Raw genomic sequence first — 24,939 nt, 5'->3', positions numbered from 1 at the left:
GTGTGACACCGGGGCTGTGTGAATGGAAGTAGTGGTCGGTGTTTCAATCTTTGTCGGACCCCGGGTGTGTGTGATCGGAAGGTAAGGACCGAGATTCTCTCTGCGTTTGAACCCGGTCGTGTTTGATGGGACGGCGTAAAGGGAGACACACTCTGTCTCTGACACGTGGAGTGAATGATGGGAGTGTGAGGAGGGTGATTCACTCTGTGTCTGACCACCGGAGTGTGTGATGGGAATGTGTGGAGGGAAATTCACTTAGTGTCTGACCCCGGGGAGATTGTGATGGGACCGCGTGGAGGGAGATTCACTCCGTGTCTGACCCCTGGAGTTTGTGATCGTATTGCATGAAGGTAGATTCAGTCTGTGTCTGACCCGGTGACTCTGTTATGAGACGGTGTAGAGGGAGATTCACATTGTGTCTGACCACCGGAGTGTGTGATTGGACCGTATGGAGGGAGATTCACTCTGTGCCTGACCACGGGAGTTTCTGGTGAAACGGTGTGGAGGGAGGTTAACTCTCTGTCTTACCGCGGGAATGTGTGATTGGACCGTATAGAGGGAGATTCACTCTGTGCCTGACCACGGGAGTTTGTGGTGAGACGGTGTAGAGGAAGATTCAGTATGTGTCTACCCGGGGAGTAAGTGATGGGACGGTGTGGAGGTAGATTCACACTCTGTCTGACCCCGGGAGTGTGTGATGGGACCGTGTTGAGGGAGATTCACTCCGTGTTTGAACTCGGTATTGTTTGATGGGACTGCTTAGAGGGAGATTCACACTCTGTATGACCCCCAAGAGAGTTTGATGGGATCGTATGAATGAAGATTCACTCTGAGTCTGACTCCGGGAATGTGAGATGGGATCGTATGGATGCTGATTCACTCTGAGTCTGACCCCCTGATTCTGTCATGGGACGGTGTGGAGGGAGATTCAGACTGTGTGTGAAACCGGGGCTGTGTGAATGGAATGTGTGGTCCGTGTTTCAGTCTTTGTCGGACCCCGGGTGTGTGTGATCGGAAGGTAAGGACCGAGATTCTCTCTGTGTTTGAACCCGGTCGTGTTTGATGGGACGGCGTAGAGGGAGACTCACTATGTCTCTGACACGTGGAGTAACTGATGTGACTGTGAGTAGGGTGATTCAATCTGTGTCTGAGCACGGGAGTGTGTGTTGGGACGGTGTAGAGGAAGATTCAGTATGTGTCTACCCCGGGAGTGAGTGTTGGGACCGTGTGTAGGAAGATTCACACTCTGTCTGACCCCGGGAGTGTGTGATTGGACCGTGTTGAGGGAGATTCACTCTGTGTTTGAACTCGGTATTGTTTGATGGGACTGCTTAGAGGGAGATTCACTTTGTGTCTGACGCCGTGAGTCTGTGATGCGAAGGTGTGGAGGGAGATTCACTCTTTATCTGACTCCGGGAATGAGTGATGGGAAGGTGTGGAGGAAGATTCACTCAGTGTCTGACCCCGGGAGTTTGTGATGGGACGTTGTAGAGGGAGATTCCCTATGTGTCTCACCATGGGAGTCTGTGATCGTATTGCATGAAGGTAGATTCATTCTGTGTCTGACCCCGTGACTTTGTGATGGGACAGTGTAGAGGGAGATTCACATTGTGTCTGAACACCGGAGTGTGTGATTGGACCGTATGGAGGGAGATTCACTCTGTGCCTGACCACGGGAGTTTGTGGTAAGACGGTGTAGAGGAAGATTCAGTATGTGTCTACCCCGGGAGTAAGTGATGGGACCGTGTGGATGTAGATTCACACTCTGTCTGACCCCGGGAGTGTGTGATGGGACCGTTTTGAGGGAGATTCACTCTGTGTTTGAACTCGGTATTGTTTGATGGGACTGCGTAGAGGGAGAGTCACTCTGTGTCTGACGCCGTGTGTCTGTGCTGCGAAGGTGTGGAGGGAGATTCACTCAGTGTTTGACTCAGGGAATGTGTGATGGGAAGGTGTGGAGGGAGATTCACTCAGTGTCTGACCCCGGGGAGATTGTGATGGGACCGCGTGGAGGGAGATTCACTCACTGTCTGGCATCGGAGTTTGGGATGGGCCCGTATGTAGGGAGATTCACTCCGTGTCTGACCCCGGGAGTTTGTGATGCGACGGTGTAGAGGGAGATTCACTCTGTGTCTCACCCCGGGAGTCTGTGATCGTATTGCATGAATGTAGATTCATTCTGTGTCGGACCCAGTGACTCTGTGATGGGACGGTGTGGAGGGAGATTCACATTGTGTCTGACCACCGGAGTGTGTCATTGGACCGTATGGAGGGAGATTCCCTCTGTGTGTGACATCGGGACAGTGTGAATGTAAGGTGTGGTCGGTGTTTTACTCTTTCTCAGACCCCGCGAGTGTGTGATGGGAAGGTGCGCACCTATATTGTCTCTGTGTTTGACACCGGGAGTGTGTGATGTGACGGTGTAGAGGCAGACTCACTCTGTCCCTGACACCGTGTGTGTGTGATCGGTCGGTGCGGAGGCTGATTCACTCAGTGTCTGACCCCGTGAGTTTGTCACGGGACGGCGTGGATGAGATTCCCTCTCTGTCTGACCACCGTAGTGAGTGCTGGGACCGTGTGGAGGGAGCTTCACTCTCTGTCTGACCCCGGGATTTTGTCATGGGACGGGCTGGATGAGATTTACTCTCTGTCTGACCACCGTAGTGTGTGACGGGACCGTGTGGAGGGTGATTCACTGTGTGTCTCACCCAGGGAGTTTATGATCGTATTGCATGAAGGTAGATTCATTCTGTGTCTGACCCCGTGACTCTGTGATGGCACGGTGTGGAGGGAGATTCACATTGTGTCTGACCAGCGGAGTGTGTGATTGGACAGTATGGAGGGAGATTCCCTCTTTGTGTGACACCGGGATAGTGTGAATGGAAGGTGTGGTCGGTGTTTCACTCTTTGTCGGACCCCGGGAGTGTGTGATGGGAAGGTGCGCACCTATATTGTCTCTGTGTTTGACACAGGGAGTAGAGGCAGACTCACTCTGTCCCTGACATCGGGTGTGTGTGATGGGACGGTGTGTAGGCTGATTCACTCAGTGTCTGACCCCGTGAGTTTGTCATGGAACGGCGTGGATGAAATTCCCTCTCTGTCTGACCAACGTAGTGATTGCTGGGACCGTGTGGAGGGAGCTTCAATCTCTGTCTGACGCCCGAGAGTGTATGATGGGATCGTATGGATGTAGATTCACCCTGAGTCTGACCCCGTGATTCAGTCTTGGAAAGGTGTGGAGGGAGATTCATACTGTGTGTGACACCGGGGCTGTGTGAATGGAAGTTGTGGTCGGTGTTTCAATCTTTGTCGGACCCCGGGTGTGTGTGATCGGAAGGTAAGGACCGAGATTCTCTCTGTGTTTGAACCCGGTCGTGTTTGATGGGACGGCGTAGAGGGAGACTCACCTTGTCTCTGACACGTGGAGTGAATGATGGGACTGTGAGGAGGGTGATTCACTCTGTGTCTGACCACCGGAGCGTGTGATGGGAATGTGTGGAGGGAGATTCACTTAGTGTCTGACCCCGGGGAGATTGTGATGGGACCGCGTGGAGGGAGATTCACTCCGTGTCTGACCCCTGGAGTATGTGATCGTATTGCATGAAGGTAGATTCAGTCTGTGTCTGACCCGGTGACTCTGTTATGGGACGGTGTAGAGGGATATTCACATTGTGTCTGACCACCGGAGTGTGTGATTGCACCGTATGGAGGGAGATTCACTCTGTGCCTGACCACGGGAGTTTCTGGTGAAACGGTGTGGAGGGAGGTTAACTCTTTGTCTTACCCCGGGAATGGGTGATTGGACCGTATGGAGGGAGATTCACTCTGTGCCTGACCACGGGAGTTTCTGGTGAAACGGTGTGGAGGGAGGTTAACTCTTTGTCTTACCCCGGGAATGTGTGATTGGACCGTATAGAGGGAGATTCACTCTGTGCCTGACCACGGGAGTTTGTGGTGAGACGGTGTAGAGGAAGATTCAGTATGTGTCTACCCCGGGAGTAAGTGATGGGACCGTGTGGAGGTAGGTTCACTCTGTGTTTGAACTCGGTATTGTTAGATGGGACGGTGTAGAGGGAGACTCACTGTGTGTCTCACCCCGGGAGTCTGTGATGGGAAAGTGTGGGGGGAGATTCACATTGTGTCTGACAACCGGAGAGTGTGATTGGACCGTATGGAGGGAGATTCCCTCTGTGTGTGCCACCCGGGGTTGTGTGCATGGAAGGTGTGGTCGGTGTTTCAATCTTTGTTGGACCCCGGGTGTGTGTGATCGGAAGGTAAGGACCGAGATACTCTCTGAGTTTGAACCCGGTAGTGTTTGATGAGACGGTGTAGAGGGAGACTCACTGTGACTCTGACACGTGGAGTGACTGATGGGACTGTGAGGAGGGTGATTCAATCTGTGTCGGACCACGGGAGTATCTGTTGGGACGGTGTAGAGGTAGGTTAACTCTCTGTCTAACCCCGCGAATGTGTGATGGGAACGTATGGAGGGAGATTCACTCTGTGCCTGACCACGGGAGTTTGTGGTGAGTCGGTGTGGAGGATGATTCAGTATGCGTCTACCCCGGGAGTGAGTGATGGGACCGTGTGGAGGTAGATTCACACTTTGTCTGACCGCGGGAGAGTGTGATGGAACGACGTGGAATGAGATTCAGTCTGTGTTTGACCCCGGGGGTGTGTGATGGGACGTTGTGCAGGTAGATTCAGTCAGTGTCTGATCCCGGAAATGTGTGATGGCTCTGTGTGGATTGAGATTCATTCTGTGTCTGACCCCGGGAGTGTGTGATGTGACGGTGTTTACGGAGATTCCTTCTGTGTCTGACACCGGGAGTGTGTGAGGTGGCGGTGTGGAATGAGATTCACTCTGTGTCTGATCTCGGGAGTTTGTGAAGTGACGGTGTGGATGGAAATTCATTCTGTGTCTGACCCCCGGATTGTGAGATGGTACAGTGAGGAGCGAGCGTTACTCTGTCTCTGACCCACGGAGTTTGTGATGGGACGGTGTGGAGCTAGATTTACTCAGTGTCTGACCCGGGGAGTGTGTGATCGGACGGTGTGTAGGGAGACTCATTCTGTGTCTGACCACGGGAGTTTGTGATGGGATCGTATGGATGTATATTCACTCTGAGTCTGACCCCGTGATTCTGTCATGGGACGGTGTGGAGGGAGATTCAGACTGTGTGTGACACCGGGACTGTGTGAGTGGTCGGTGTTTCAATATTTGTCCGACCCCGGGTGTGTGTGATCGTAAGGTAAGGATCGAGATTCTCTCTGTGTTTGAACCCGGTAGGGTTTGATGGGACGGCGTAGAGGGAGACTCACTCTGTCTCTGACACGTGGAGTGACAGATGGGACTGTGAGGAGGGAGATTCACTCTTTGTCTGACTCCGGGAATGAGTGATGGGAAGGTGTGGAGGAAGATTCACTCAGTGTTTGACCCCGGGAGTTAGTGATGGGACGGTGTAGAGGGAGATTCCCTGTGTGTCTCACCATGGGAGTCTGTGATCGTATTGCATGAAGGTAGATTCATTCTGAGTCTGACCCCGTGACTTTGTGATGGGACGGTGTAGAGGGAGATTCACATTGTGTCTGACCACCGGAGTGTGTGATTGGACCGTATGGAGGGAGATTCACTCTGTGCCTGACCACGGGAGTTTGTGGTAAGACGGTGTAGAGGAAGATTCAGTATGTGTCTACCCCGGGAGTAAGTGATGGACCGTGTGGAGGTAGATTCACACACTGTCTGACCCCGGGAGTGTGTGATGGGACCGTGTTGAGGGAGATTCACTCTGTGTTTGAACTCGGTATTGTTTGATGGGACTGCGTAGAGGGAGATTCACTCTGTGTCAGACGCCGTGAATCTGTGATGCGAAGGTGTGGAGGGAGATTCACTCAGTGTCTGACTCAGGGAATGTGTGATGGGAAGGTGTGGAGGGAGATTAACTCAGTGTCTGACCCCGGGCAGATTGTGATGGGACCGCGTGGAGGGAGATTCACTCACTGTCTGGCATCGGAGTGTGGGATGGGCTCGTATGTAGGGAGATTCTCTCGGTGTCTGACCCCGGGGAGATTGTGATGGGACGGAGTGGAGGGAGATTCACTCACTGTCTGGCATCGGAGTTTGGGATGGGCCCGTATGTAGGGAGATTCACTCCGTGTCTGACCCCGGGAGTTTGTGATGCGACGGTGTAGAGGGAGATTCACTGTGTGTCTCACCCCGGGAGTCTGTGATCGTATTGCATGAAGGTAGATTCATTCTGTGTCGGACCCAGTGACTCTGTGATGGGACGGTGTGGAGGGAGATTCACATTGTGTCTGACCACCGGAGTGTGTCATTGGACCGTATGGAGGGAGATTCCCTCTGTGTGTGACATCGGGACAGTGTGAATGTAAGGTGTGGTCGGTGTTTCACTCTTTCTCAGACCCCGCGAGTGTGTGATGGGAAGGTGCGCACCTATATTGTCTCTGTGTTTGACACCGGGAGTGTGTGATGTGACGGTGTAGAGGCAGACTCACTCTGTCCCTGACACCGTGTGTGTGTGATCGGACGGTGCGGAGGCTGATTCACTCAGTGTCTGACCCCGTGAGTTTGTCACGGGACGGCGTGGATGAGATTCCCTCTCTGTCTGACCACCGTAGTGAGTGCTGGGACCGTGTGGAGGAAGGTTCACTCTCTGTCTGACCCCGGGATTTTGTCATCTGACGGGCTGGATGAGATTTACTCTCTGTCTGACCACCGTAGTGTGTGACGGGACCGTGTGGAGGGAGATTCCCTCTGTGTGTGACACCGGGATAGTGTGAATGGAAGGTGTGGTCGGTGTTTCACTCTTTGTCGGACCCCGGGAGTGTGTGATGGGAAGGTGCGCACCAATATTGTCTCTGTGTTTGACACAGGGAGTGTGTGATGTGACGGTGTAGAGGCAGACTCACTCTGTGCCTGACATCGGGTGTGTGTGATGGGACGGTGTGTAGTCTGATTCACTCAGTGTCTGACCCCGTGAGTTTGTCATGGGACGCCGTGGATGAAATTCCCTCTCTGTCTGACCATCATAGTGAGTGCTGGGACCGTGTGGAGGGAGCTTCAATCTCTGTCTGACGCCCGAGAGTGTATGATGGGATCGTATGGATGTAGATTCACCCTGAGTCTGACACCGTGATTCTGTCTTGGAAAGGTGTGGAGGGAGATTCATACTGTGTGTGACACCGGGGCTGTGTGAATGGAAGGTGTGGTCGGTGTTTCAATCTTTGTCGGACCCCGGGTGTGTGTGATCGGAAGGTAAGGACCGAGATTCTCTCTGTGTTTGAACCCGGTCGTGTTTGATGGGACGGCGTAGAGGGAGACTCACTCTGTCTCTGACACGTGGAGTGAATGATGGGACTGTGAGGAGGGTGATTCACTCTGTGTCTGACCACCGGAGTGTGTGATGGGAATGTGTGGAGGGAGATTCACTTAGTGTCTGACCCCGGGGAGATTGTGATGGGACCGCGTGGAGGGAGATTCACTCCGTGTCTGACACCTGGAGTTTGTGATCGTATTGCATGAAGGTAGATTCAGTCTGTGTCTGACCCGGTGACTCTGTTATGGGACGGTGTAGAGGGAGATTCACATTGTGTCTGACCACCGGAGTGTGTGATTGGACCGTATGGAGGGAGATTCACTCTGTGCCTGACCACGGGAGTTTCTGGTGAAACGGTGTGGAGGGAGGTTAACTCTTTGTCTTACCCCGGGAATGTGTGATTGGACCGTATAGAGGGAAATTCACTCTGTGCCTGACCACGGGAGTTTGTGGTGAGACGGTGTAGAGGAAGATTCAGTATGTGTCTACCCCGGGAGTAAGTGATGGGACCGTGTGGAGGTAGGTTCACTCTGTGTTTGAACTCGGTATTGTTAGATGGGACGGTGTAGAGGGAGACTCACTGTGTGTCTCACCCCGGGAGTCTGTGATGGGAAAGTGTGGGGGGAGATTCACATTGTGTCTGACAACCGGAGAGTGTGATTGGACCGTATGGAGGGAGATTCCCTCTGTGTGTGCCACCCGGGGTTGTGTGCATGGAAGGTGTGGTCGGTGTTTCAATCTTTGTTGGACCCCGGGTGTGTGTGATCGGAAGGTAAGGACCGAGATACTCTCTGAGTTTGAACCCGGTAGTGTTTGATGAGACGGTGTAGAGGGAGACTCACTGTGACTCTGACACGTGGAGTGACTGATGGGACTGTGAGGAGGGTGATTCAATCTGTGTCGGACCACGGGAGTATCTGTTGGGACGGTGTAGAGGTAGGTTAACTCTCTGTCTAACCCCGCGAATGTGTGATGGGAACGTATGGAGGGAGATTCACTCTGTGCCTGACCACGGGAGTTTGTGGTGAGTCGGTGTGGAGGATGATTCAGTATGCGTCTACCCCGGGAGTGAGTGATGGGACCGTGTGGAGGTAGATTCACACTTTGTCTGACCGCGGGAGAGTGTGATGGAACGACGTGGAATGAGATTCAGTCTGTGTTTGACCCCGGGGGTGTGTGATGGGACGTTGTGCAGGTAGATTCAGTCAGTGTCTGATCCCGGAAATGTGTGATGGCTCTGTGTGGATTGAGATTCATTCTGTGTCTGACCCCGGGAGTGTGTGATGTGACGGTGTTTACGGAGATTCCTTCTGTGTCTGACACCGGGAGTGTGTGAGGTGGCGGTGTGGAATGAGATTCACTCTGTGTCTGATCTCGGGAGTTTGTGAAGTGACGGTGTGGATGGAAATTCATTCTGTGTCTGACCCCCGGATTGTGAGATGGTACAGTGAGGAGCGAGCGTTACTCTGTCTCTGACCCACGGAGTTTGTGATGGGACGGTGTGGAGCTAGATTTACTCAGTGTCTGACCCGGGGAGTGTGTGATCGGACGGTGTGTAGGGAGACTCATTCTGTGTCTGACCACGGGAGTTTGTGATGGGATCGTATGGATGTATATTCACTCTGAGTCTGACCCCGTGATTCTGTCATGGGACGGTGTGGAGGGAGATTCAGACTGTGTGTGACACCGGGACTGTGTGAGTGGTCGGTGTTTCAATATTTGTCCGACCCCGGGTGTGTGTGATCGTAAGGTAAGGATCGAGATTCTCTCTGTGTTTGAACCCGGTAGGGTTTGATGGGACGGCGTAGAGGGAGACTCACTCTGTCTCTGACACGTGGAGTGACAGATGGGACTGTGAGGAGGGAGATTCACTCTTTGTCTGACTCCGGGAATGAGTGATGGGAAGGTGTGGAGGAAGATTCACTCAGTGTTTGACCCCGGGAGTTAGTGATGGGACGGTGTAGAGGGAGATTCCCTGTGTGTCTCACCATGGGAGTCTGTGATCGTATTGCATGAAGGTAGATTCATTCTGAGTCTGACCCCGTGACTTTGTGATGGGACGGTGTAGAGGGAGATTCACATTGTGTCTGACCACCGGAGTGTGTGATTGGACCGTATGGAGGGAGATTCACTCTGTGCCTGACCACGGGAGTTTGTGGTAAGACGGTGTAGAGGAAGATTCAGTATGTGTCTACCCCGGGAGTAAGTGATGGACCGTGTGGAGGTAGATTCACACACTGTCTGACCCCGGGAGTGTGTGATGGGACCGTGTTGAGGGAGATTCACTCTGTGTTTGAACTCGGTATTGTTTGATGGGACTGCGTAGAGGGAGATTCACTCTGTGTCAGACGCCGTGAATCTGTGATGCGAAGGTGTGGAGGGAGATTCACTCAGTGTCTGACTCAGGGAATGTGTGATGGGAAGGTGTGGAGGGAGATTAACTCAGTGTCTGACCCCGGGCAGATTGTGATGGGACCGCGTGGAGGGAGATTCACTCACTGTCTGGCATCGGAGTGTGGGATGGGCTCGTATGTAGGGAGATTCTCTCGGTGTCTGACCCCGGGGAGATTGTGATGGGACGGAGTGGAGCGAGATTCACTCACTGTCTGGCATCGGAGTTTGGGATGGGCCCGTATGTAGGGAGATTCACTCCGTGTCTGACCCCGGGAGTTTGTGATGCGACGGTGTAGAGGGAGATTCACTGTGTGTCTCACCCCGGGAGTCTGTGATCGTATTGCATGAAGGTAGATTCATTCTGTGTCGGACCCAGTGACTCTGTGATGGGACGGTGTGGAGGGAGATTCACATTGTGTCTGACCACCGGAGTGTGTCATTGGACCGTATGGAGGGAGATTCCCTCTGTGTGTGACATCGGGACAGTGTGAATGTAAGGTGTGGTCGGTGTTTCACTCTTTCTCAGACCCCGCGAGTGTGTGATGGGAAGGTGCGCACCTATATTGTCTCTGTGTTTGACACCGGGAGTGTGTGATGTGACGGTGTAGAGGCAGACTCACTCTGTCCCTGACACCGTGTGTGTGTGATCGGACGGTGCGGAGGCTGATTCACTCAGTGTCTGACCCCGTGAGTTTGTCACGGGACGGCGTGGATGAGATTCCTCTCTGTCTGACCACCGTAGTGAGTGCTGGGACCGTGTGGAGGGAGGTTCACTCTCTGTCTGACCCCGGGATTTTGTCATCTGACGGGCTGGATGAGATTTACTCTCTGTCTGACCACCGTAGTGTGTGACGGGACCGTGTGGAGGGAGATTCCCTCTGTGTGTGACACCGGGATAGTGTGAATGGAAGGTGTGGTCGGTGTTTCACTCTTTGTCGGACCCCGGGAGTGTGTGATGGGAAGGTGCGCACCTATATTGTCTCTGTGTTTGACACAGGGAGTGTGTGATGTGACGGTGTAGAGGCAGACTCACTCTGTCCCTGACATCGGGTGTGTGTGATGGGACGGTGTGTAGGCTGATTCACTCAGTGTCTGACCCCGTGAGTTTGTCATGGGACGCCGTGGATGAAATTCCCTCTCTGTCTGACCATCATAGTGAGTGCTGGGACCGTGTGGAGGGAGCTTCAATCTCTGTCTGACGCCCGAGAGTGTATGATGGGATCGTATGGATGTAGATTCACCCTGAGTCTGACACCGTGATTCTGTCTTGGAAAGGTGTGGAGGGAGATTCATACTGTGTGTGACACCGGGGCTGTGTGAATGGAAGGTGTGGTCGGTGTTTCAATCTTTGTCGGACCCCGGGTGTGTGTGATCGGAAGGTAAGGACCGAGATTCTCTCTGTGTTTGAACCCGGTCGTGTTTGATGGGACGGCGTAGAGGGAGACTCACTCTGTCTCTGACACGTGGAGTGAATGATGGGACTGTGAGGAGGGTGATTCACTCTGTGTCTGACCACCGGAGTGTGTGATGGGAATGTGTGGAGGGAGATTCACTTAGTGTCTGACCCCGGGGAGATTGTGATGGGACCGCGTGGAGGGAGATTCACTCCGTGTCTGACACCTGGAGTTTGTGATCGTATTGCATGAAGGTAGATTCAGTCTGTGTCTGACCCGGTGACTCTGTTATGGGACGGTGTAGAGGGAGATTCACATTGTGTCTGACCACCGGAGTGTGTGATTGGACCGTATGGAGGGAGATTCACTCTGTGCCTGACCACGGGAGTTTCTGGTGAAACGGTGTGGAGGGAGGTTAACTCTTTGTCTTACCCCGGGAATGTGTGATTGGACCGTATAGAGGGAAATTCACTCTGTGCCTGACCACGGGAGTTTGTGGTGAGACGGTGTAGAGGAAGATTCAGTATGTGTCTACCCCGGGAGTAAGTGATGGGACCGTGTGGAGGTAGATTCACTCTGTGTTTGAACTCGGTATTGTTAGATGGGACGGTGTAGAGGGAGATTCACTGTGTGTCTCACCCCGGGAGTCTGTGATGGGAAGGTGTGGGGGGAGATTCACATTGTGTCTGACAACCGGAGAGTGTGACTGGACCGTATGGAGGGAGATTCCCTCTGTGTGTGCCACCCGGGGTTGTGTGCATGGAAGGTGTGGTCGGTGTTTCAATCCTTGTTGGACCCCGGGTGTGTGTGATCGGAAGGTAAGGACCGAGATACTCTCTGAGTTTGAACCCGGTAGTGTTTGATGAGACGGCGTAGAGGGAGACTCACTCTGACTCTGACACGTGGAGTGACTGATGGGACTGTGAGGAGGGTGATTCAATCTGTGTCGGACCACGGGAGTATCTGTTGGGACGGTGTGGAGGTAGGTTAACTCTCTGTCTAACCCCGCGAATGTGTGATGGGAACGTATGGAGGGAGATTCACTCTGTGCCTGACCACGGGAGTTTGTGGTGAGACGGTGTGGAGGATGATTCAGTATGCGTCTACCCCGGGAGTGAGTGATGGGACCGTGTGGAGGTAGATTCACACTTTGTCTGACCGCGGGAGAGTGTGATGGAACGACGTGGAATGAGATTCAGTCTGTGTTTGACCCCGGGGGTGTGTGATGGGACGTTGTGCAGGTAGATTCAGTCAGTGTCTGACCCCGGGAGTGTGTGATAGGACGGTGTGGAGGTAGATTCACACAGTGCCTGTCCCGGGGAGTGTGTGATGTGACGGTGTTTACGGAGATTCCTTCTGTGTCTGACCCCGGAAGTGTGTGAGGTGGCGGTGTGGAATGAGATTCACTCTGTGTCTGATCTCGGGAGTTTGTGAAGTGACGGTGTGGATGGAAATTCATTCTGTGTCTGACCCCCGGATTGTGAGATGGTACAGTGAGGAGCGAGCGTTACTCTGTCTCTGACCCACGGAGTTTGTGATTGGACGGTGTGGAGCTAGATTCACTCAGTGTCTGACCCGGGGAGTGTCTGATCGGACGGTGTGTAGGGAGATTCATTCTGTGTCTGACCACGGGAGTTTGTGATGGGATCGTATGGATGTATATTCACTCTGAGTCTGACCCCGTGATTCTGTCATGGGACGGTGTGGAGGGAGATTCAGACTGTGTGTGACACCGGGACTGTGTGAGTGGTCGGTGTTTCAATATTTGTCCGACCCCGGGTGTGTGTGATCGTAAGGTAAGGATCGAGATTCTCTCTGTGTTTGAACCCGGTAGGGTTTGATGGGACGGCGTAGAGGGAGACTCTCTCTGTCTCTGACACGTGGAGTGACAGATGGGACTGTGAGGAGGGAGATTCACTCTTTGTCTGACTCCGGGAATGAGTGATGGGAAGGTGTGGAGGAAGATTCACTCAGTGTTTGACCCCGGGAGTTTGAGATGGGACGGTGTAGAGGGCGATTCCCTGTGTGTCTCACCATGGGAGTCTGTGATCGTATTGCATGAAGGTAGATTCATTCTGTGTCTGACCCCGTGACTTTGTGATGGGACGGTGTAGAGGGAGATTCACATTGTGTCTGACCACCGGAGTGTGTGATTGGACCGTATGGAGGGAGATTCACTCTGTGCCTGACCACGGGAGTTTGTGGTAAGACGGTGTAGAGGAAGATTCAGTATGTGTCTACCCCGGGAGTAAGTGATGGACCGTGTGGAGGTAGATTCACACTCTGTCTGACCCCGGGAGTGTGTGATGGGACCGTGTTGAGGGAGATTCACTCTGTGTTTGAACTCGGTATTGTTTGATGGGACTGCGTAGAGGGAGATTCACTCTGTGTCTGACGCCGTGAATCTGTGATGCGAAGGTGTGGAGGGAGATTCACTCAGTGTCTGACTCAGGGAATGTGTGATGGGAAGGTGTGGAGGGAGATTCACTCAGTGTCTGACCCCGGGGAGATTGTGATGGGTCCGAGTGGAGGGAGATTCACTCACTGTCTGGCATCGGAGTTTGGGATGGGCCCGTATGTAGGGAGATTCACTCCGTGTCTGACCCCGGGAGTTTGTGATGCGACGGTGTAGAGGGAGATTCACTGTGTGTCTCACCCCGGGAGTCTGTGATCGTATTGCATGAAGGTAGATTCATTCTGTGTCGGACCCAGTGACTCTGTGATGGGACGGTGTGGAGGGAGATTCACATTGTGTCTGACCACCGGAGTGTGTCATTGGACCGTATGGAGGGAGATTCCCTCTGTGTGTGACATCGGGACAGTGTGAATGTAAGGTGTGGTCGGTGTTTCACTCTTTCTCAGACCCCGCGAGTGTGTGATGGGAAGGTGCGCACCTATATTGTCTCTGTGTTTGACACCGGGAGTGTGTGATGTGACGGTGTAGAGGCAGACTCACTCTGTCCCTGACACCGTGTGTGTGTGATCGGACGGTGCGGAGGCTGATTCACTCAGTGTCTGACCCCGTGAGTTTGTCACGGGACGGCGTGGATGAGATTCCCTCTCTGTCTGACCACCGTAGTGAGTGCTGGGACCGCGTGGAGGGAGGTTCACTCTCTGTCTGACCCCGGGATTTTGTCATCTGACGGGCTGGATGAGATTTACTCTCTGTCTGACCACCGTAGTGTGTGACGGGACCGTGTGGAGGGAGATTCCCTCTGTGTGTGACACCGGGATAGTGTGAATGGAAGGTGTGGTCGGTGTTTCACTCTTTGTCGGACCCCGGGAGTGTGTGATGGGAAGGTGCGCACCTATATTGTCTCTGTGTTTGACACAGGGAGTGTGTGATGTGACGGTGTAGAGGCAGACTCACTCTGTCCCTGACATCGGGTGTGTGTGATGGGACGGTGTGTAGGCTGATTCACTCAGTGTCTGACCCCGTGAGTTTGTCATGGGACGGCGTGGATGAAATTCCCTCTCTGTCTGACCATCATAGTGAGTGCTGGGACCGTGTGGAGGGAGCTTCAATCTCTGTCTGACGCCCGAGAGTGTATGATGGGATCGTATGGATGTAGATTCACCCTGAGTCTGACCCCGTGATTCTGTCTTGGAAAGGTGTGGAGGGAGATTCATACTGTGTGTGACACCGGGGCTGTGTGAATGGAAGGTGTGGTCGGTGTTTCAATCTTTGTCGGACCCCGGGTGTGTGTGATCGGAAGGTAAGGACCGAGATTCTCTCTGTGTTTGAACCCGGTCGTGTTTGATGGGACGGCGTAGAGGGAGACTCACTCTGTCTCTGACACGTGGAGTGAATGATGGGACTGTGAGGAGGGTGATTCACTCTGTGTCTGACCACCGGAGTGTGTGATGGGAATGTGTGGAGGGAGATTCACTTAGTGTCTGACCCCGGGGAGATTGTGATGGGACCGCGTGGAGGGAGATTCACTCCGTGTCTGACCCCTGGAGTTTGTGATCGTATTGCATGAAGGTAGATTCAGTCTGTGTCTGACCCGGTGACTCTGTTATGGGACGGTGTAGAGGGAGATTCACATTGTGTCTGACCACCGGAGTGTGTGATTGGACCGTATGGAGGGAGATTCACTCTGTGCCTGACCACGGGAGTTTCTGGTGAAACGGTGTGGAGGGAGGTTAACTCTTTGTCTTACCCCGGGAATGTGTGATTGGACTGTATAGAGGGAAATTCACTCTGTGCCTGACCACGGGAGTTTGTGGTGAGACGGTGTAGAGGAAGATTCGGTATGTGTCTACCCCGGGAGTAAGTGATGGGACCGTGTGGAGGTAGATTCACTCTGTGTTTGAACTCGGTATTGTTAGATGGGACGGTGTAGAGGGAGATTCACTGTGTGTCTCACCCCGGGAGTCTGTGATGGGAAGGTGTGGGGGGAGATTCACATTGTGTCTGACAACCGGAGAGTGTGACTGGACCGTATGGAGGGAGATTCCCTCTGTGTGTGCCACCCGGGGTTGTGTGCATGGAAGGTGTGATCGGTGTTTCAATCCTTGTTGGACCCCGTGTGTGTGTGATCGGAAGGTAAGGACCGAGATACTCTCTGAGTTTGAACCCGGTAGTGTTTGATGAGACGGCGTAGAGGGAGACTCACTCTGACTCTGACACGTGGAGTGACTGATGGGACTGTGAGGAGGGTGATTCAATCTGTGTCGGACCACGGGAGTATCTGTTGGGACGGTGTGGAGGTAGGTTAACTCTCTGTCTAACCCCGCGAATGTGTGATGGGAACGTATGGAGGGAGATTCACTCTGTGCCTGACCACGGGAGTTTGTGGTGAGACGGTGTGGAGGATGATTCAGTATGCGTCTACCCCGGGAGTGAGTGATGGGACCGTGTGGAGGTAGATTCACACTTTGTCTGACCGCGGGAGAGTGTGATGGAACGACGTGGAATGAGATTCAGTCTGTGTTTGACCCCGGGGGTGTGTGATGGGACGTTGTGCAGGTAGATTCAGTCAGTGTCTGACCCCGGGAGTGTGTGATAGGACGGTGTGGAGGTAGATTCACACAGTGCCTGTCCCGGGGAGTGTGTGATGTGACGGTGTTTACGGAGATTCCTTCTGTGTCTGACCCCGGAAGTGTGTGAGGTGGCGGTGTGGAATGAGATTCACTCTGTGTCTGATCTCGGGAGTTTGTGAAGTGACGGTGTGGATGGAAATTCATTCTGTGTCTGACCCCCGGATTGTGAGATGGTACAGTGAGGAGCGAGCGTTACTCTGTCTCTGACCCACGGAGTTTGTGATTGGACGGTGTGGAGCTAGATTCACTCAGTGTCTGACCCGGGGAGTGTCTGATCGGACGGTGTGTAGGGAGATTCATTCTGTGTCTGACCACGGGAGTTTGTGATGGGATCGTATGGATGTATATTCACTCTGAGTCTGACCCCGTGATTCTGTCATGGGACGGTGTGGAGGGAGATTCAGACTGTGTGTGACACCGGGACTGTGTGAGTGGTCGGTGTTTCAATATTTGTCCGACCCCGGGTGTGTGTGATCGTAAGGTAAGGATCGAGATTCTCTCTGTGTTTGAACCCGGTAGGGTTTGATGGGACGGCGTAGAGGGAGACTCACTCTGTCTCTGACACGTGGAGTGACAGATGGGACTGTGAGGAGGGAGATTCACTCTTTGTCTGACTCCGGGAATGAGTGATGGGAAGGTGTGGAGGAAGATTCACTCAGTGTTTGACCCCGGGAGTTTGAGATGGGACGGTGTAGAGGGCGATTCCCTGTGTGTCTCACCATGGGAGTCTGTGATCGTATTGCATGAAGGTAGATTCATTCTGTGTCTGACCCCGTGACTTTGTGATGGGACGGTGTAGAGAGAGATTCACATTGTGTCTGACCACCGGAGTGTGTGATTGGACCGTATGGAGGGAGATTCACTCTGTGCCTGACCACGGGAGTTTGTGGTAAGACGGTGTAGAGGAAGATTCAGTATGTGTCTACCCCGGGAGTAAGTGATGGACCGTGTGGAGGTAGATTCACACTCTGTCTGACCCCGGGAGTGTGTGATGGGACCGTGTTGAGGGAGATTCACTCTGTGTTTGAACTCGGTATTGTTTGATGGGACTGCGTAGAGGGAGATTCACTCTGTGTCTGACGCCGTGAATCTGTGATGCGAAGGTGTGGAGGGAGATTCACTCAGTGTCTGACTCAGGGAATGTGTGATGGGAAGGTGTGGAGGGAGATTCACTCAGTGTCTGACCCCGGGGAGATTGTGATGGGTCCGAGTGGAGGGAGATTCACTCACTGTCTGGCATCGGAGTTTGGGATGGGCCCGTATGTAGGGAGATTCACTCCGTGTCTGACCCCGGGAGTTTGTGATGCGACGGTGTAGAGGGAGATTCACTGTTTGTCTCACCCCGGGAGTCTGTGATCGTATTGCATGAAGGTAGATTCATTCTGTGTCGGACCCAGTGACTCTGTGATGGGACGGTGTGGAAGGAGATTCACATTGTGTCTGACCACCGGTGTGTGTCATTGGACCGTATGGAGGGAGATTCCCTCTGTGTGTGACATCGGGACAGTGTGAATGTAAGGTGTGGTCGGTGTTTCACTCTTTGTCAGACCCCGCGAGTGTGTGATGGGAAGGAGCGCACCTATATTGTCTCTGTGTTTGACACCGGGTGTGTGTGATGTGAAGGTGTAGAGGCAGACTCACTCTGTCCCTGACACCGTGTGTGTGTGATCGGACGGTGCGGAGGCTGATTCACTCAGTGTCTGACCCCGTGAGTTTGTCACGGGACGGCGTGGATGAGATTCCCTCTCTGTCAGACCACCGTAGTGAGTGCTGGGACCGTGTGGAGGGAGCTTCACTCTCTGTCTGACCCCGGGATTTTGTCATGGGGCGGGCTGGATGAGATTTACTCTCTGTCTGACCACCGTAGTGTGTGACGGGACCGTGTGGAGGGAGATTCACTGTGTGTCTCACCCAGGGAGTTTATGATCGTATTGCATGAAGGTAGATTCATTCTGTGTCTGACCCCGTGACTCTGTGATGGCACGGTGTGGAGGGAGATTCACATTGTGTCTGACCAGCGGAGTGTGTGATTGGACCGTATGGAGGGAGATTCCCTCTGTGTGTGACACCGGGATAGTGTGAATGGAAGGTGTGGTCGGTGTTTCACTATTTGTCGGACCCCGGGAGTGTGTGATGGGAAGGTGCGCATCTATATTGTCTCTGTGTTTGACACCGGAGTGTGTGATGTGACGGTGTAGAGGCAGACTCACTCTGTCCCTGCCATCGGGTGTGTGTGATGGGACGGTGTGTAGGCTGATTCACTCAGTGTCTGACCCCGTGAGTTTGTCATGGGACGGCGTGGATGAAATTCCCTCTCTGTCTGACCAACCTAGTGAGTGCTGGGACGGTGTGGACGGAGCTTCAATCTCTGTCTGACGCCCGAGAGTGTATGACGGGATCGTATGGATGTAGATTCACCCTGAGTCTGACCCCGTGATTCTGTCTTGGAAAGGTGTGGAGGGAGATTCATACTGTGTGTGACACCGGGGCTGTGTGAATGGAAGTTGTGGTCGGTGTTTCAATCTTTGTCGGACCCCGGGTGTGTGTGATCGGAAGGTAAGGACCGAGATTCTCTCTGTGTTTGAACCCGGTCGTGTTTGATGGGACGGCGTAGAGGGAGACTCACTCTGTCTCTGACACGTGGAGTGAATGATGGGACTGTGAGGAGGGTGATTCACTCTGTGTCTGACCACCGGAGTGTGTGATGGGAATGTGTGGAGGGAGATTCACTTAGTGTCTGACCCCGGGGAGATTGTGATGGGACCGCGTGGTGGGAGATTCACTCCGTGTCTGACCCCTGGAGTTTGTGATCGTATTGCATGAAGGTAGAATCAGTCTGTGTCTGACCCGGTGACTCTGTTATGGGACGGTGTAGAGGGAGATTCACATTGTGTCTGACCACCGGAGTGTGTGATTGGACCGTATGGAGGGAGATTCACTCTGTGCCTGACCACGGGAGTTTCTGGTGAAACGGTGTGGAGGGAGGTTAACTCTCTGTCTTAACCCGGGAATGTGTGATTGGACCGTATAGAGGGAGATTCACTCTGTGCCTGACCACGGGAGTTTGTGGTGAGACGGTGTAGAGGAAGATTCAGTATGTGTCTAACCCGGGAGTAAGTGATGGGACCGTGTGGAGGTAGATTCACACTCTGTCTGACCCCGGGAGTGTGTGATGGGACCGTGTTGAGGGAGATTCACTCTGTGTTTGAACTCGGTATTGTTTGATGGGACTGCTTAGAGGGAGATTCACTCTGTGTCTGACGCCGTGAGTCTGTGATGCGAAGGTGTGGAGGGTGATTCACTCAGAGTCTGACTCAGGGAGTGTGGGATGGGCCCGTATGTAGGGAGATTCACTCCGTGTCTGACTACGGGAGTTTGTGATGTGACGGTGTAGAGGGAGATTCACTGTGTGTCTCACCCCGGGAGTCTGTGATCGTATTGCATGAAGGTAGATTCATTCTGTCTCTGACCACGTGACTCTGTGATGGGAAGTGTGGAGGGAGATTCACTCTCTGTCTGACCCCCGAGAGAGTTTGATGGGATCGTATGAATGAAGATTCACTCTGAGTCTGACTCCGGGAATGTGAGATGGGATCGTATGGATGCAGATTCACTCTGAGTCTGACCCCGTGATTCTGTCATGGGACGGTGTGGAGGGAGATTCAGACTGTGTGTGAAACCGGGGCTGTGTGAATGGAATGTGTGGTCCGTGTTTCAGTCTTTGTCGGACCCCGGGTGTGTGTGATCGGAAGGTAAGGACCGAGATTCTCTCTGTGTTTGAACCCGGTCGTGTTTGATGGGACGGCGTAGAGGGAGACTCACTCTGTCTCTGACACGTTGAGTAACTGATGTGACTGTGAGTAGGGTGATTCAATCTGTGTCTGACCACGGGAGTGTGTGTTGGGACGGTGTAGAGGAAGATTCAGTATGTGTCTACCCCGGGAGTGAGTGATGGGACGGTGTGTAGGAAGATTCACACTCTGACTGACCCCGGGAGTGTGTGATGGGACCGTGTTGAGGGAGATTCACTCTGTGTTTGAACTCGGTATTGTTTGAAGGGACTGCGTAGAGGGAGATTCACTCTGTGTCTGACGCCGTGAGTCTGTGATGCGAAGGTGTGGAGGGAGATTCACTCAGTGTCTGACTCAGGGAATGTGTGATGGGAAGGTGTGGAGGGAGATTCACTCAGTGTCTGACTCAGGGAATGTGTGATGGGAAGGTGTGGAGGGAGATTTACTCAGTGTCTAACCCCGGGGAGATTGTGATGGGACCGCGTGGAGGGAGATTCACTCACTGTCTGGCATCGGAGTTTGGGATGGGCCCGTATGTAGGGAGATTCACTCCGTGTCTTACCCCGGGAGTTTGTGATGCGACGGTGTAGAGGGAGATTCACTGTGTGTCTCACCCCGGGAGTCTGTGATCGTATTGCATGAAGGTAGATTCATTCTGTGTCGGACCCAGTGACTCTGTGATGGGACGGTGTGGAGGGAGATTCACATTGTGTCTGACCACCGGAGTGTGTCATTGGACCGTATGGAGGGAGATTCCCTCTGTGTGTGACATCGGGACAGTGTGAATGTAAGGTGTGGTCGGTGTTTCACTCTTTGTCAGACCCGCGAGTGTGTGATGGGAAGGTGCGCACCTATATTGTCTGTGTGTTTGACACCGGGAGTGTGTGATGTGACGGTGTAGAGGCAGACTCACTCTGTCCCTGAGACAGTGAGTGTGTGATCGGACGGTGCGGAGGCTGATTCACTCAGTGTCTGACCCCGTGAGTTTGTCATGGGACGGGCTGGATGAGATTTACTCTCTTTCTGACCACCGTAGTGAGTTCTGGGACGGTGTGGAGGGAACTTCACTCTCTGTCTGACCCCCGAGAGTGTGTGAATGGATCGTATGGATGTAGATTCACCCTGAGTCTGACCCCGTGATTCTGTCTTGGGACGGTGTGGAGGGAGATTCAGACTGTGTGTGACACCGGGGCTGAGTGAATGGAAGGTGTGGTCGGTGTTTCAATCTTTGTCGGACCCCGGGTGTCTGTGATCGGAAGGTAAGGACCGAGTTTCTCTCTGTTTTTGAACCCGGTAGTGTTTGATGGTACGGCGTAGAGGGAGACTCACTCTGTCTCTGACACGTGGAGTGTCTGATGGGACTGAGAGGAGTGTGATTCAATCTGTGTCTGACCCCGGGAGTGTGTGTTGGGACGGTGTGGAGGGAGGTTAACTCTCTGTCTGACCCCGGGAATGTGTGATGGGACCGCATGGAGGGAGATTCACTCTGTGCCTGACTACGGGAGTTTGTGGTGAGACGGTGTAGAGGAAGATTCTGTATGTGTCTACCCCGGGAGTGAGTGATGGGAACGTGTGGAGGTAGATTCACACTCTGTATGACCCCGGGACTGTGGGATAGGGCCGTGTTGAGGGAGATTAGCTCTGTGTTTGAACTCGGTATTTTTTGATGGGACTGCGTAGAGGGAGATTCACTCTGTCTTTGACGCCGTGAGTCTGTGATGCGAAGGTGTGGAGGGAGATTCACTCAGTGTCTGACCCCGGGGAGATTGTGATGGGACCGCGTGGAGGGAGATTCACTCACTGTCTGGCATCGGAGTGTGGGATGGGCCCATATGTAGGGAGATTCACTCCGTGTCTGACTACGGGAGTTTGTGATGGGACGGTGTAGAGGGAGATTCACTGTGTGTCTCACCCCGGGAGTCAGTGATCGTATTGCATGAAGGTAGATTCATTCTGTGTCGGACCCCGTGACTCTCTGATGGGACGGTGTGGAGGGAGATTCACATTGTGTCTGACCACCGGATTGTGTGATTGGACCGTATGAAGGGAGATTCCCCTGTGTGTGACACCGGGACAGTGTGAATGGAAGGTGTGGTCGGTCTTTCACTCTGTGTCTGACACCGTGAGTCTGTGATGCGAAGGTGTGGATGGAGATTCGCTCAGTGTCTGACCCCGGGGGGATTGTGATTGGACCGCGTGGAGGGAGATTCACTCACTTTCTGGCATCGGAGTGTGTGATGGGCCCGTATGTAGGGAGATTCACTCCGTGTCTGACCCCGGGGAGTTTGTGATGGGACCGCGTGGAGGGAGATTCACGCACTGTCTGGCATCGGAGTGTGTGATGGTCCCGTATGTAGGGAGATTCACTCCGTGTCTGACCCCTGGAGTTTGTGATGGGACGGTGTACAGGGAGATTCACTGTGTGTCTCACCCTGGGAGTCTGTGATCGTATTGCATGGAGGTAGATTCATTCTGTGTCCGACTCCGTGGCTCTGTGATGGGACGGTGTGGAGGGAGATTCACATTGTGTCTGACCACCGGAGTGTGTGATTGGACCGTGTGGAGGGAGATTCCCTCTGTGTGTGACACCGGGACAGTGTGAATGGAAGGTGTGTTCGGTGTTTCACTCTCTGTCGGACCCCGGGAGTGTGTGATGGGAAGGTGCGGAGGCTGATTCACTCATTGTCTGACCCCGTGAGTTTGTCACGGGACTGCGTGGATGAGATACCCTCTCTGTCTGACCACCGTAGTGTGTGCTGGGACTGTGTGGAGGGAGCTTCACTCTCTGTCCGACCCCCGAGAGAGTTTGATGGGATCGTATGAATGAAGATTCACTCTGAGTCTGACTCCGGGAATGCGAGATGGGATCGTATGGATGTACATTCACTCTGAGTTTGACCCTGTGATTCTGTCATGGGACGGTGTAGAGGGAGATTCAGACTGTGTGTGACACCGGGGCACTGCTAATGGAAGGTGTGGTCGGTGTTTCAATCATTGTCGGACCCCGGGTGTGTGTGATCGGAAGGTAAGGACCGAGATTCTCTCTGTGTTTGAACCCGGTCGTGTTTGATGGGACGGCGTAGAGGGAGACTCACCCTGTCTCTGACAAGTGGAGCGACTGATGGGACTGTGATGAGGGTGATTCAATCTGTGTCTGACCACGGGGGTGTGTGTTGGGACGGTGTGGAGGGAGGTTAACTCTCTGTCTGACCCCGGGAATGTGTGATGGGACCGTATGGAGGGAGATTCACTCTGTGCCTGACAACGGGAGTTTGTGGTGAGACGGTGTAGAGGAAGATTCAGTATGTGTCTACCCCGGGAGTGAGGGATGGGACCGTGTGGAGCTAGAGTCACACTCTGTCTGACCCCGGGAGTGTGTGATGTGACCGTGTTGAGGAGATTAACTCTGTGTTTGAACTCGGTATGGTTAGATGGGGCGGTGTAGAGGGAGATTCACTGTGTGTCTCACCCCGGGTGTCTGTGATGGGAAGGTGTGGAGGGAGATTCACATTGTGTCTGACAACCGGAGAGTGTGATTGGACCGTATGCAGGGAGATTCCCTCTGTTTGTGCCACCCGGGGCTGTGTGCATGGAAGGTGTGGTCGGTGTTTCAATCTTTGTCGGACCCCGGGTGTGTGTGATCGGAAGGTAAGGACCGAGATTCTCTCTGTGTTTGAACCCGGTAGTGTTTGATGAGACGGCGTAGAGGGAGACGCACTCTGAGTCTGACACGTGGAGTGACTGATGGGACTGTGAGGAGGGTGATTCAATCTGTGTCGGACCACGGGAGTATCTGTTGGGACGGTGTGGAGGTAGGTTAAATCTCTGTCTAACCACGGGAATGTGTGATGGGACCGTATGGAGGGAGATTCACTCTGTGCCTGACCACGGGAGTTTGTGGTGAGACGGTGTGGAGGATGATTCCGTATGCGTCTACCCCGGGAGTGAGTGATGGGACCGTGTGGAGGTAGATTCACACTTTGTCTGACCGCGGGAGAGTGTGATGGAACGACGTGGAATGAGATTCAGTCTGTGTTTGACCCCGGGGGTGTGTGATGGGACGTTGTGCAGGTAGATTCAGTCAGTGTCTGATCCCGGAAATGTGTGATGGCTCTGTGTGGATTGAGATTCATTCTGTGTCTGACCCCGGGAATGTGTGACGGGACGGTGTGGAGGGAGATTCACTTTGTGTCTGACCCCGGGAGTCTGTGATGCGAAGGTGTGGAGGGAGATTCACTCAGTGTCTGACTCAGGGAATGTGTGATGGGAAGGTGTGGAGGGAGATTCACTCAGTGTCTGACCCCGGGGAGATTGTGATGGGACCGCTTGGAGGGAGATTCACTCACTGCCTGGCATCGGAGTGTGGGATGGGCTCGTATGTAGGGAGATTCTCTCGGTGTGTGACCCCGGGGAGATTGTGATGGGACCGCGTGGAGGGAGATTCACTCACTGTCTGGCATCGGAGTTTGGGATGGGCCCGTATGTAGGGAGATTCACTCCGTGTCTGACCCCGGGAGTTTGTGATGCGACGGTGTAGAGGGAGATTCACTGTGTGTCTCACCCCGGGAGTCTGTGATCGTATTGCACGAAGGTAGATTCATTCTGTGTCGGACCCAGGGACTCTGTGATGGGACGGTGTGGAGGGAGATTCACATTGTGTCTGACCACCGGAGTGTGTCATTGGACCGTATGGAGGGAGATTCCCTCTGTGTGTGAGACCGGGACAGTGTGAATGGAAGGTGTGGCCGGTGTTTCACTCTTTGTCGGACCCCGGGAGAGTGTGATGGTAAGTTGCGCACCTATATTCTCTCTGTGTTTGACAATGGCAGTGTGTGATGTGACGGTGTAGAGGCAGACTCACTCTGTCCCTGACACCGGGTGTGTGTGATGGGACGCTGCGGAGGCTGACTCACTCAGTGTTTGACCCCGTGATTTTGTCATGGGTCGGCATGGATGAAATTCCCTCTCTGTCTGACC

Source organism: Hemitrygon akajei, unplaced genomic scaffold (assembly GCF_048418815.1).
Source record: "Hemitrygon akajei unplaced genomic scaffold, sHemAka1.3 Scf000133, whole genome shotgun sequence".
In the NCBI taxonomy this organism is placed as follows: Eukaryota; Metazoa; Chordata; class Chondrichthyes; order Myliobatiformes; family Dasyatidae; genus Hemitrygon; species Hemitrygon akajei.
Note: the sequence above shows the minus strand (reverse complement) of the source record.